The sequence below is a fragment of the Giraffa tippelskirchi genome, chromosome 9, assembly GCF_054371585.1.
Source record: "Giraffa tippelskirchi isolate mGirTip1 chromosome 9, T2T-mGirTip1v1.2.pri, whole genome shotgun sequence".
Lineage (NCBI taxonomy): Eukaryota > Metazoa > Chordata > Mammalia > Artiodactyla > Giraffidae > Giraffa > Giraffa tippelskirchi.
In genome coordinates, this window is record NC_137283.1 from 36,237,404 (window position 1) to 36,250,843 (window position 13,440).

The window sequence follows — 13,440 nt, forward strand, 5'->3', positions numbered from 1 at the left end:
TGTCTCACTCCCCCACTCCTCTACCCACATCACTGGTCTCCCCACTTACAGTGAAGGGATTCCTGAGGCTGTATTTAATTTTCAGAAGGAAAAGAAGCACCTATCTCAATTGGAAACGTTTATATTACATACTTTGTCTCACTTTTTCTGAGCTAGCAGTGTGGCCAATTTAGAGGGTCTCCTGAAATTGGGATTCATATATAAAAACATTGTCTGGAGAAACCTTGGTGGTGGTACCTCTCAGAGTTCTCCATAAACATTCCTCTTTGCAGTAGCCAGTTTCAATGTCCTGGACAATGGGAATTTATTGTTACGGAGTGCAGTGTTCCTAAATCTAGTTTCTATGTTGACGTACAGTTGTTCATGTAGTAGTAGTACATGCATGTTCAGTCACGTCCGACTCTGTGACCCTAGGGACTGTAGCCCGCAGGCTCCTCTGTCCACTGGATTTTCCAGGCAAGAGTATTGGAGTGGATTGTCATTTCTTCTCCAGGGGATATTCCCAACCCAGGGATCAAACCCATGTCTCCTGCATTGGCAGGAGGGTTCTTTACCACTGAGCCACTGGGGAAGCCACAAAATTGTTCATCATATTGTCTAATTCTGAGTTAGGCTGAGAGGGTCCAGGCTGCAAGTCTGCTGATTGGTCAGGTAATTCTTAATTATGTGTCTGTCATCATATTAGGACCAGTAGGCCAGCTGGGGCATTTTCCTCTCCTGGATTAGGCAGAAGCACAAGAAAACAAACAGAAAGTTGCTATGCCTTTTAAGGTCTGAGGTTGGAATTGGCACACTGCCTCTTCTATCTTCATGCCATTGGCCAAAGCAAATCAGATGGCCAAAGTCAAAGTATAGGGAAATATCCTCAGCTCACACCAAGGCCACAGAAAAACTGTATATGCAGGGACTCTGCCATACTTTATACTTAGTTTATTATGAAGTTCTGTTGTTAGCATATTCATGATTATTGTGTCTTCTTGATAATGAATCAAATTCCTTTGATCATTATGAAGCATCCCTCTTTATCTTTCATAATATTGTTTATATTGAATGATTTTTAATCTATTATTAATATGGCTACTCTACCTTTTTATGGGGGCTTCCCTGGTGGCTCAGTGGTAAAGAATCCACCTGCCAAGTAGGAAATGCAGGTTCAATCCCTGGATCAGGAAGACCGCCTGGAGAAGGAGTTGGAAACGCACTTCAGTATTCTTGCTTGGGAAGTCCCATGGGAAGAGGAGCCTGGGGGGCTACAGTTCATGGGGTCACAAATAGTTGGACATAGCTAAGCAACTAAACAGCAGCAGCAACCCTTTATATGCTATTATTGGCACTGCACAGTTGGACATGACTGACTAAACACACACTTTTAATCTATTTGGATCTTTATATTTAAAGTGTGTTTTGTAGGCAGCATGTAATTGGATCTTAGGATCAATCAGAGAAAGCCAAAAATGGTACTTAAGTAATCACACAGGATGTCCTGCTCCTAGGCAGCCTTATTTCTATCTTCCCTGTGCCAATGGCCTCTAATCAGACATGCCTATAGTGCTCCTTTTTTCAACTACAAAGTTTTCATTTCTTTTGCCTGCTTTTCAATCTCTACCACATGCAAATGATGGTGGCCAACTCCCTTGCACAGCGAACTCTGAATATGTAGTTTTAGCTTGTTCACGGTTGGGTGGCTTTTGGTGATTTCCACACCTGTTGCTTCCAGGTCAAGAAGCAACAGTTAGAAATGGACATGGAACAATGGACTGGTTCAAAATTGGGAAAGGAGTACGTCAAGGCTGTATATTGTCACCCTGCTTATTTAACTTATAGCAGAGTACATAACATGAAACACCAGGTTGGATGAAGACAAACCAGAATCAAGATTGGCAGGAGAAATATCAATAACCTCAGATATGCAGATGATACCACCCTTATGGCAGAAAGTGAAGAAGAACTAAAGAGCCTCTTGTTGAAGGTGAAAGAGGAGAGTGAAAAAGCTGGCATAAAACTCAACATTCAAAAAATGAAGATCATGGCATCTGGTCCCATCACTTCATGTCAAATAGATGGGGAAACAATAGGACAGAGACAGACTTTATTTTCTTGGGCTCCAAAATCACGGCAGATGGTGATTGGAGCCATGAAACTAAAAGATGTTTGCTCCTTGGAAGAAAAGCTATGACAAACCTAGATGGTATATTAAAAAGTAGAGACATTACTTTGCGAACAAAGGTCCATATAGTCCAAGCTATGGTTTTTCCAGTAGTCATGTATGGATGTGAGAGTTGGACCATAAAGAAGGCTGAGCACTGAAGAACTGATGCTTTTGAAGGCATTGGAGAAGACTCTTGAGAGTACCTTGGACTGTAGCAAGATCAAACGAGTCAATCCTAAAGGAAATCAATCCTGAATATTGATTGGAAGGACTGATGCTGAAGCTAAAGCTCCAATACTTTGGCCACCTGATGCAAAGAACTGAATCATTACAAAAGACCTTGATACTGGGAAAGGCTGAAGGCAGGAGGAGAAGGGGATGATAGAGGATGAGATGGTTGGATGGCATCACCGACTCAATGGACATGAGTTTAAGCAAGCTCTGAGAGATAGTGAAGGACAGGGAAGCCTGGCGTGCTGCATTTCATAGGGTCACAAAGAGTTGGACACGACTGAGTGAGTAAACAACAGCAATATTATTATCCATATCTTTTCCTATGGATATTTATTCATCATGTGTATTTTATCATATAGATAGGCTGTATTGTACAGTTTTGAGAATGTATCAAGAAACATATTCAGAAAGATGATTTTTAAATAGCTGCATAATAGTCCATCTTGTGGACCTATCTTCACTTAACTACTGCTCTGCTGTTTGGCCATTTAGCCTCTCTTTGCTTATCTGTAAAATGGGAATACTAATAGCAATACTATAGGACAGCTGTGAGAATAAACTAAAACCTAATCTGTGCAGCTTATAGTAGAATTTCAGACACACAGGAGATACACCATAAATGTGAATTTCCCTCTCAGGGAAACAGAATGCTCATGGGAACTCCATCCCTCTTCCACTCCCACCCCTCTTTGGCATACCCTGGGTGCCTCTGTAGGATCCCAGTCTTCCCCACTGCAGTCAAAATAATTCCATTGCCTAGGGAAGCAATCTGGGAGTCAGAGATCCGCTATTTTAGCTTTATCCATAGGTAACAGCTACTCATACAGGGGCTTCCCTCGTGGTCCAGTGGTTAAGAATCTGCCTTGCAATACATGGGACACCAGTTTGATCCCTGGTCTGAGAAGATCCCTCACACTGTGTAGCAACTAAGCCACAACTACTGAGCCTGTGCTCTAGAGCTCAAGCTCCACAACAAGAGAAGCCACCGCAATGAAAAGCCCAAGCACTGCAACGAGGAGTAGCCCCCGTTCACCACATCTAGAGAAAGCCCAGGTGCAGCAACAAAGACCCACTACAGTCAAATAAATAAATCTTTAAAAAAAGAACTACTCAGAGAACTTGGTGATGAGTAAATACAAACCCCAATAGGGTCTCTTCCTTGTTGACATGGCAACCTGACTACCAGCTGTCAGGCAGTGTTGTCAGGCTGCACATTTAGGGAACTTTACCACCTATACCTGATTAACAATTCTCAGCTTGGGGAGGGGAGTGGCAGATTTAAAAAAAAGACCTTGTCCTATGGCCTCCTTCAACCTCCCCACCCCACCAAGCTAAACAAGTCCCCCTTTGAAGCTTCATTTAGGGCACACTTCTCACTGTCTTTCCCCACCCTCAGCAGCTGCTTAACCCAAGACTGCAAATAATATCTGCTTGAAGACCTTTTGTCTTCAAGTTTCCGCCTGGCTTGCTTTCAAAAGCTTTCCCAACCCAGCCTCAGCCCATCCTTTGTGGGCTTATTCTGTAAATACAGCTATAGGAAGACACAAAAGGCAAGAAACAGCCAGTTTTTAAAAACACAAGTGATTGGAAGACAGAAATCACTTCCTTTAAGAGGCAAGTTCCTGCTCTTGAGTCAGAGATGATTTGGATCCCAGTTATCCTGGACACATGGCACAGAGGGGCCTAAGATATCTGATGCAATTAGATCCACCCTCTCTTTTATCCCTTCAACTTCAGACAAAGGGTCTGGTTTTTTCCCTGAAGGGTCAGACAGTTGTCTTAGGGTGGCTTTGTATGGTGGCACAGGTTGTACACTGCACAAGGCTGCCTGGTGCGGGGGGCAATAGGGGCTCCAGTCTGTGCATCACTCGCCACTCTGGCTTGTAGTCCCAGATTGGGAAACTTTCTACACTAAATAAAGGCTCTGAACAGGCTCACAGGGGCTCTGATGAGGCTGTATTACTTTTGTCAAACTCGATCATGGAGGAAAATGGATTTGGAGGTGGAGGTGAGGGAGAAGAGGAGAATTTTTTTGCCTGGACCTCACATTTCCAAAGGGCCTCAAGTTTAGACTTTTTTCATGAAGTCCAGTTGAGTATCTAAATATAGCACAGAATTGGACAATAAGATAGTTCACAGTCTTTATAATGTGGTTTGGGGAAGTTTCCATTTTCTAGTACAACAGACTCCTCTAGGTGTGAAAGAGGTTTGAGCCTCTCTGGAAGGCTCCCCAGGCTTAGATGGCCAGTCCGAGTTCCATCCTGCAAAATGGGTAGGGGTGTGGTTAGGTGTTGGGTGTACTCACATTGCATTAGAGTGAAATTTGCCCTGTTGACTATTTGTACTCTTTCTTTGACCCTGGAACCAACACTACTGTTACAGACAACAGGCCAAAAATGGAGTCACTTATGCTAAGCTCCCATTCACCAAACCAAGACTTCATTTAATTCAGTTTGTCTCTCTCAGAAATGGAATCTTAAACCAGTCAATTAGAAATTGCCAGATCAGTTTCAGTTAGGTCATCTGCCTGTACACTCCTACGCTCCCCTATAGGAAAGAAACCCTGCCATAGCTTTTTGCCTAGTACAGCTTCCCTGTTCCTGCTCCCTTCTGCCTATAAAATCTTTTGACTTTCTGTTAGATTTGATGTTGCTTGATTCATGAATTACTGAATAAAGTCAATGAGATCCTGAAAATTTACTCAGTTGAATTTTGTTTTTTAACACTATCTACTTCACTGTTTTTAGGCAAATCTGTTGAATTGATAGCTTGGGTTTTTTTACCCCAAGCATTTTCTCTGGTTGCCCTTTTGCAGGCCACTTTGTATCCTCTGCCCAGGGGTGGCGGTAAAGGTGGGTGGGTGATAGTGTGGACCCTAAGTCAAGAACAAGAGTTACGGGTCAAGTCACCCCTCTTCCTGAAGAGCATCCCAGCCTCATAAAAACAAAGATTTTGTTTTCTTCACTTTGGAACCCTCATTGCCTGGCACCTATTAGGTTGGGAGATCAACTGTCTTAGCTTGCCTGGAATTTTCCAAGTTGTAGTACTAAAAATCCCACATCTTGGAAACCTCAATTCCAAGGAATCTGGGATGGCTGGTCACTCTACAAATCTTTGCCAAACAAACAAACGAATGCATAAAGGGTTTCTGTTTTCCAAAAGTCCAGCCTCACTGAAGAGATTGTGTTAAGCTTCTTTGAGGACAAGAGGCTAGAACAGGAGTTGGCTAGCTAATGGCCGTGCACAAAAGCTGGCCTGCTGTCTGTGTATTTGTTTTTGCTTTTTCTTAATGTCCTGAACACTAAGAATGGTTTTTCAAAATTCATTTAAAAAATCAAATGAAGAATAAAATTATGCAACATATGAACACTTTGTGAAAATGAAGTTTGAGAGTCCATAAGTAAAAGGTCATGGGGACGAAGCCCCTTTCATCCATTTATGCCTTGTCCAGGGCTGCTTCCCTGACAGCTCAGCTGGTAAAGAATCCACCTGCAATGCAGGAGACCCCGTTTGATCCATGGGTTGGGAAGATCCCCTGGAGAAGGGAATGGCTACCCACTCCAGTATTCTGGCCTGGAGAATTCCATGGACTCTATAGTCCATGGGATTGCAAAGAACTTTCCATTTCACTTTCACTTTTCAGGGCTGTTTTAATGCTAAGATAGAGCTAAGTGTTGTGACCGACATGGCACAGCCTGCAAAGCTGATAGTACTTCCTGTCTGGCCATCTGCAGAAATCGTTTGCAGAGCCTCGGAAGGAGCTGCTTGGACTCATGAAGAGATCTGAGTCCAGTGTTGGAGGGTGGGAACAGTGGGATGTTTCCCTGGCAGAGTGGCTGTACCTCCCAGGGCAACCAGACATTGATGGGGTGGCAGGACTGAAAACACTCCAGTTCTTGGCTTTCAAAGAAGCTGAGAACTTCTGAGAGTGAAAGGGACCACTGCCAGCATGGACCCTGAGGATGCTGGTGATGGCCATGGGGGATGGGAAGTTTGGGGTCCTTTTTCTATCTTCTGGGTACCACAGAGGTCTCCTGGATTCTAAAGTGACTCCCAGAGAGGTAAATGCTCAATGGTGACTGAGATGGAATCTCTACCCAGCCTGGAGGGGGTCAGGAGTTTGAGTAAAACAAAGAAACATCAATATCCTACCTTTGAGCATGGGGGCTAAGACCATCACGTTCTACAAAGGATCCTGTGAGAGAAGGTGAAATGTTGGATTCCATACTGCAGGATCTGAGTGTCTGTATTAGCTGAGAAGTGCACCTAAACCGAGCAGACAGGAAGAATGAGAAACAGGAGCTAGGAGAGAGAGGAGCACTTTCAATGTCCATAGGCTTGTCTGTCCTCTGTCCTCCAGTGATCAGTGCAAACCTAGCATGTAGTTGGTGCTAAATAAATGCTTAATGAGTAAGCAATGCATTTTCTGTCTTTCTTCTAGCCCTTCAGAACCTGATAGAATCTGATCTGGATTGTTTCTAGCTTAGTATAAATTTAAATGCATGTTATTCCTCCTAGATATTTACAGTTAAGCCTGATGTATAATCATGGAATAAAAGCCAATTCTCCCCTTAAAGGGATTCAAACATGAACATATTGGCTGGGGGAGAAGGTGACCCAGAGACTCTTCCAATTCTCTTGAAATCAGAACCCCAGGTGTTATACAGACACTTACTGTGTGCCCACCAAGTGTCAGGTTCTAGTGTTGGTTGTTCAGTCGTGTCCAACTCTTGTAGCCCACCAGGCTCCTCTGTTCATGGAATTCTCCAGACAGGAATACTGGAGTGGGTAGCCATTGCCTTCTCAAGGGGATCTTCCCAACCCAGGGATCGAACCTGGGTCTCCTCTATAGCAGGCAGATTCTTTACCATCTTAGCACCAGGGAAACACTTTAAATGAATTGTCTGGAGTCCTCACAGAACTGCAAGGTAAGTATTCTTACTGGACAGATGGTGAAAATGAAGTTCAGAGAGGTCAAGAAATGAGCTCAAAGTCACACAACTACTGTTTAGCATTCTCAGACTTCTAAGGACTCTGTGGAAAGGCAAAGGTGGGGGTGGGGTTGGGGGTTAACCACCTGGAAGGAAATGTTTAGCCACCATTTCCCAGAAGAATAACAGGTTGCCAGGACTAGTTGCCTAGCCTTTTCTTCTATACATTGAATTTCTGAACAATAGCACTTACATAGCCGTGACAGGCTCGTTGCTGGAGGAAACATATTAAGCTTTTTTCCCAATTGTTTCCCCAGTTATTTGCAGCTGATTTTTCCATCAATCATCTTGAAAGAAACACAGATAAATCTCTACCTCATTAGCTTCATCTGAAGCCTGGAGAAGTTTAGCCCGAGAACTGCGTGATTTTGAGTAATCAGCTTTCTGCCTTAGCATTTCCCTGCGTGGAAGCAAGTACCTGCATTAGATTCCTGTGTCTGTCTCTGATTTATATACAGGGAAGTCTGCCTCACGTGGAGTTCAGTTCAGCGATGTTCCCAGCAATGTAATGCAGTGTGAATGGAGGATTAATTCCTACCCCTGTTACTAGACCTATTATAGAAGAGACTTTCAGATCCAACTACAAATCATAATGCAATGCAACCTATTCTCAGGTCTCACAGCACCTCAAGGACTTGCAGAGATGATTTGCCTGGGAGTTATTTACATTTATTGCTTCTTATTTTCGTAATGCCAAATACCTCCTATTTATTATTTAAGGATTTAAAAAAACTGAATCCTTGTGCCAAAGCTCCCTGTGTTATCAGCTTATGGAAATAAGGAGCTTGTTTTCTGCTAAGGGGACATAGGGTTCTTCCAGTAAGGGTGCATCTCAAAAGAGAATTTGTAAGGGGCCCACTTTTTTTGATTTCAGAGTATTTTGGCATTTGTGGAATTCTGAAAACTCAGGATTCCTAAAAAGTTAAACTTTTTTTTGGATATAGCCTACAAAACATAGACAACTTAAAAAACTTAAAATGTATACGATGACAGCACTATCAATATAGGATTTGACATATTTATATTTGTAATTTTTTTTGGTGCCAAGCACTACCCACGGATACATGGTTGGCATATTCAATCCTTTCAGTCACCTCAGGGGATGAGTAGTATTATTATCTAGTAATAATAATATTATTATCCACATCTTATAGGTGAGAGAATGGGGACAGAGAAGTTAAGTAATTTACAGGAGGCTGCTCAGAGGGAGTAAGAGGTAGATGAGGGATTTAGAGCCACCCAAGTAGTCTGAAGCCATATCTTAAACTCTTCAACACCATTCAGGGTAGTATTTCCATGTCATTGTTCAACAGATATTATATTAATGGCCATATATATGTTTACGTTGATGCCTGGAGAATCCCATGGACAGAGGAGCCTGGCAGGCTACAGTCCAAAGGGTCACAAAGAGTGAGACATGACTGAAGTGACTTAACTCGCAGACACACTGTATATACAGCTTAGTGTTCCTCCTTTTCCTCTACTTAACTTTCATCATAAGCATTTCCCCTTGTCATTAAATTGCTAAAAAAAAATTTTTTTTTTAAGCTGTGGCAGGCTTAGTTGGCTACATTTGCAGAAAATGCATATTTGTACATTTGTAGCAAACAAAATATTGATGTCTCATTTCATGTCATGTTCCAAAATAAATTCCAGATGGGTTAAAGATGTTTCAAAGTTCTAAAAGGAAAATTAAGAAAATGTAAGTAGATCGGGCTCATCAGAGTTCAAACTGAAGTCGAATGGGAAGCTCTGTGGCTTGGAAAAATTACTTAACCTCTCTGAGCCTCTGCTTCTTAATCTGTATAAATGGAAATGACATATAATTTAGAGGAATGTTTTTAAAGGAATAAATGAAGAGTTTAACAGTGTACCTGGCATTTAACATGTTTCCAGTAAATGCTAGATATTGTTATACATTGAGCTAGAAAAAATTTGTCCAAAATTTCATGGGGTAAACAGCTCTCACCCTCGCCCTAAACACTGACTCTTAATAAACCAATTCATCTAAATAACCAGATCCCCCCAGCTTCCATGCCATCATGGTAAGAGAGGTTTGTTCTAATTGGTATGTAGGAAGGAACTGCTTTTAGTCTTATCTGTAGCTCAGAGTGTGTTAAGCCAACTTCAAATTAAGTTCAGAAATGCGAATGTTGTCTTCCCTTGTTTCAGCTTCTTCTTCTTCTTTTTTTGTTAATCATAGAATCACAAGTGAGAGGTTGGAGTATGAGTCTGCATATTTAGAAGAGACACAAATGCGATTTCCATAAGCAGCCTCCAGTCTTCAAGGGAAAAACTAGCTGGCATAATTGCTAAGCAGAAACAGTGGGTGAATCATATTTCAGAGCTTCAGGTTCCATTTAGCTCAACCCACTCACCCAAATAAAGCCAGAGCTGTTTGCAATTTAATATCAGGTCGTTGACATTTAACCATGTTTAGTTTGTTTGACAACCTGGATGGTAAATCTGCATGTAAACCCAGTGTTAGGCTCTGCATGTTCAGGTCTGAATGATAAAGTTGGACAGTGGCATTGCATCAGAAAGTGTGAAACAACAGGTGGGAGATTAATGAAGCAGTTGGCACTTCCAAAAGATTCTAGAGCGATTGTTGCAGCACCGTGTCATAGGGCCCATAATTACCTTTGAGAAATGCACAGTTGGAACAACAGACTCGTCACCAATCTGCTGACTGCCTGACAGAGCACTTGAAGAGGTAGGAAAATCACTGTTAAGAACAGAGTCATGTGAGAACAATCTAAAACTTTTTGAATATTATTAGTGTGACAAGATATATAAGGAACAACGACAAACAAACTGGGATAGGTTTTGCTGAAGGCTGTTTTTAGTTCAAACACTTATTTGGTTTAGAATACATATATATAGCAAGAGAAAGCATGGGATATAATTACATACATCATATACATATACCACACATACACACATATGTGACATATAAGTATACAAAAAATTATAAATACATAAAAACATACTCTCCTATCCTCACATTTTAGTTTTTTCAGTTTAAATTGGCATCCTTGGTTAACTAGCTCATCTGGGAACTTGTGTGGGTCCTTTAGGCATTTTGTGGTCCTATTTCTCCTGGGCTTAGATTTCTGTATGATCTTCTTCACACTCTTACTGAGGCTAGAAATTTTCTACTTGGGAACAACACAAGTCTTCCCGTCACCCTCCCCTCAAGAAGCGTATCCCTTAATCATGCGCTTTGGAGAATTACAAAATGGCACTTGTTGCTTCAACAGTACAAACACCGAGTGCAATGGAAGACTATTAGAAAAACAGTGTTCAAGCTGGTTTTAGAAAAGGCAGAGGAACCAGAGATCAAATTGCCAATGTTCGCTGGATCATCGAAAAAGCAAGAGAGTTCCAGGAAAACATCTATTTCTGCTTTATTGACTATGCCAAAGCCTTTGACTGTGTGGATCACAATAAACTGTGGAAAATTCTGAAAGAGATGGGAATACCAGACCATCTGACCTGTCTCTTGAGAAACCTGTATGCAGGTCAGGAAGCAACAGTTAGAACTGGACATGGAACAACAGACTGGTTCCAAATAGGAAAAGGAGTACGTCAAGGCTGTATATTGTCACCCTGCTTATTTAACTTACATGCAGAATGCATCATGAGAAATGCTGGGCTGGAAGAAACACAAGCTGGAATCAAGATTGCCCGGAGAAATATCAATAACCTCAGATATGCAGATGACAGTCCACCCTTATGGCAGAAAGTGAAGAAGAACTAAAGAGCCTCTTGATGAAAGTGAAAGAGGAGAGTGAAAAAGTTGGCTTAAAGCTCAACGTTCAGAAAACTAAGTTCATGGCATCTGGTCCCATCACTTCATGGCAAATAGATGGGGAAACAGTGGAAACAGTGTCAGACTTTATTTTTTTGGGCTCCAAAATCACTGCTGATGGTGATTGCAGCCATGAAATTAAAAGATACTTACTCCTTAGAAGGAAGGTTATGGCCAACCTAGATAGCATATTTAAAAGCAGAGACATTACTTTGCTAACAAAAGTCCATCTAGTCAAGGCTATGGTTTTTCCAGTGGTCATGTATGGATGTGAGAGTTGGACAGTGAAGAAAGCTGAGCACTGCAGAATTGATACTTTTGAACTGTGGTGTTGGAGAAGACTCTTGAGAGTCCCTTGGACTACAAAGAGATCCAATCGATCCATCCTAAAGGAGATCAGTCCTGGGTGTTCATTGGAAGGACTGATGTTGAAGCTGAAGCTCCAATACTTTGGCCACCTCATGAGAAGAGTTGACTCACTGGAAAAGACCCTGATGCTGGGTAGGATTGGGGGCAGGAGGAGAATGGGATGACAGAGGATGAGATGGTGGGATGGCATCACTGACTTGATGGACATGGGTTTAGGTAGATTCCGGGAGTTGGTGATGGACAGAGAGGCCTGTCGTGCTGCAATTCATGGGGTTCCAAAGACTGAGAGACTGAACTGAACTGAACTGAGCACAAAGACAAACACACCACAAACATAGCATCCCTAAAGCAAATATCTAGTGCATGAATCTGTGGCAGACTTTGTGAGCTGTCTCCCAGAATCCATTCATTCCTTGTACTTGAGTAACAGAATCCGCTGTTACTAAATCCCCTGCACTACAAACAGCAATACAGCAAAGTACAGTAAAATGAGATCTGTCTGTAATCATAAGAGCAAAAACTGAAATTAAAAAAAGTAAGTGAAAAACAAACAAAAAATCAGATCATGGGAATGATGCAATAGTATGTTTAGATAATTCCAGTTTTCCAAATGCTGTCACTTACGTTTTCTTCTTTGAGCCTTTGGACCACCTGGTTGGGAAAGTCAACTTCAATTTTCTCACTTGTATACTGTGGACAGTCTGTCTGCTCTAGAAGTGGTACCAGCAGCTTCTACTATCACTAGATCCAGGGTGCTACATCACCCCTTGTTGGTTTCTCTTACCCTGTCCACACTTCCGTAAATGGTTCCTTTGTTAATGCCTCCTCAGCTAGTCTGCTTGTGCGTGTTAGTTGTGCCATATGTGGGCCTTGATTAGTACAACAGCATGTCCAGTGGTGGGGAGTGTGCAGTAGAGTTGGTCCCCCAAACCAGGTGTTTCTCTGGGCAGAGCCCTGCCTCATCTCCTCCCAGCATGTAGAAAGGGGTTGTCAAATAACAGTTGCATGAATCTTGCAGTGTGTTGGCCAAAAGTCAGCAGGAGAAAGAAATGAATTACAGGCTATTTATCACCAGTAGGCGATGCAATCAAGCCCCTTCATGATTTGTAGTACAAAGTAGGCGTCCACAGGAAACATTTATTTTAGCTTCATCATTCCTTCCTCCTAACGATGTTTACTCTGCAAAATGCCTCTCATAATTTCCTTTTTTTTTTTTTTCTTTTTTGGCAACTGCATCCTCTTGTCGGCATCCTCTTTTGTGCCAAGAGCACACACAGCCTCAGAGATTCCAACTTTTTCAGAAGAAATATGACTCTATTAATTACTGTGTGAAATGAGACTTCTGAAACTCAGCTGTAGAACAAAATAAGAACCTGAGAAACATCATAGGAGGATGAATGAAAGATTTTATCCAAACAGATGCTAGAAAGTCAAGGTCAAGATACTTTCCTAATGGCAACATTCAGAGGCCACCAATCCCATCCATCCATCCTTCCTTTTGTCCATCCATCAATTGTATATGTATCAGTTGCTTGGGTGTTAGACTGCAGGTCTAAAGAAGCAATAGTGAGCAAGACAGACCTGGTTTCTGCCCTCCTAGAGCTTGGGCTGCAAACATGTATTTTTATAACATCAGCATCAAGTACTAAGGCTGGCTTCATGGGTGTGACATACTCAGCGCGTAATACTTAGAAGGATTCCTTACTTAGTTTAATGCTCTGCTATCACCATTTTGAAATCCTTAATAATTATTGAGAATTCTTAATAATCAATGAGCAAAGTAGGCATTTAAAATATGCTCACTGAATGAAAGAATGAATGCCTGGCATTCATTAGGTGGTCAATAAATTCAGGTTAAGTGGGCATATCAGGAGGGACTATTGTCC

The 13,440-nt window shown here is 41.9% G+C and overlaps 2 long non-coding RNA genes across 3 annotated transcripts in view; one reads left to right on the plus strand and one right to left on the minus strand.

Moving 5' to 3' along the window:
• LOC145519796 (uncharacterized) overlaps positions 1-7,737 on the plus strand; it is a 53,733-nt gene extending 45,996 nt beyond the window's left edge. The window contains exon 7 of the long non-coding RNA XR_014063924.1: positions 7,632-7,737. This is a non-coding gene — a long non-coding RNA (uncharacterized LOC145519796). The remainder of the gene's footprint in view (positions 1-7,631) is intronic.
• Positions 1-13,440, minus strand: part of LOC145519795 (uncharacterized) — a 66,556-nt gene that overhangs the window by 46,259 nt on the left and 6,857 nt on the right. For both annotated transcript variants that reach the window (XR_014063921.1, XR_014063922.1), the window contains exons 2-3: positions 10,015-10,099; positions 6,536-6,649 (exon numbers count right to left, since the gene is read on the minus strand). This is a non-coding gene — a long non-coding RNA (uncharacterized LOC145519795). The remainder of the gene's footprint in view (positions 1-6,535; positions 6,650-10,014; positions 10,100-13,440) is intronic.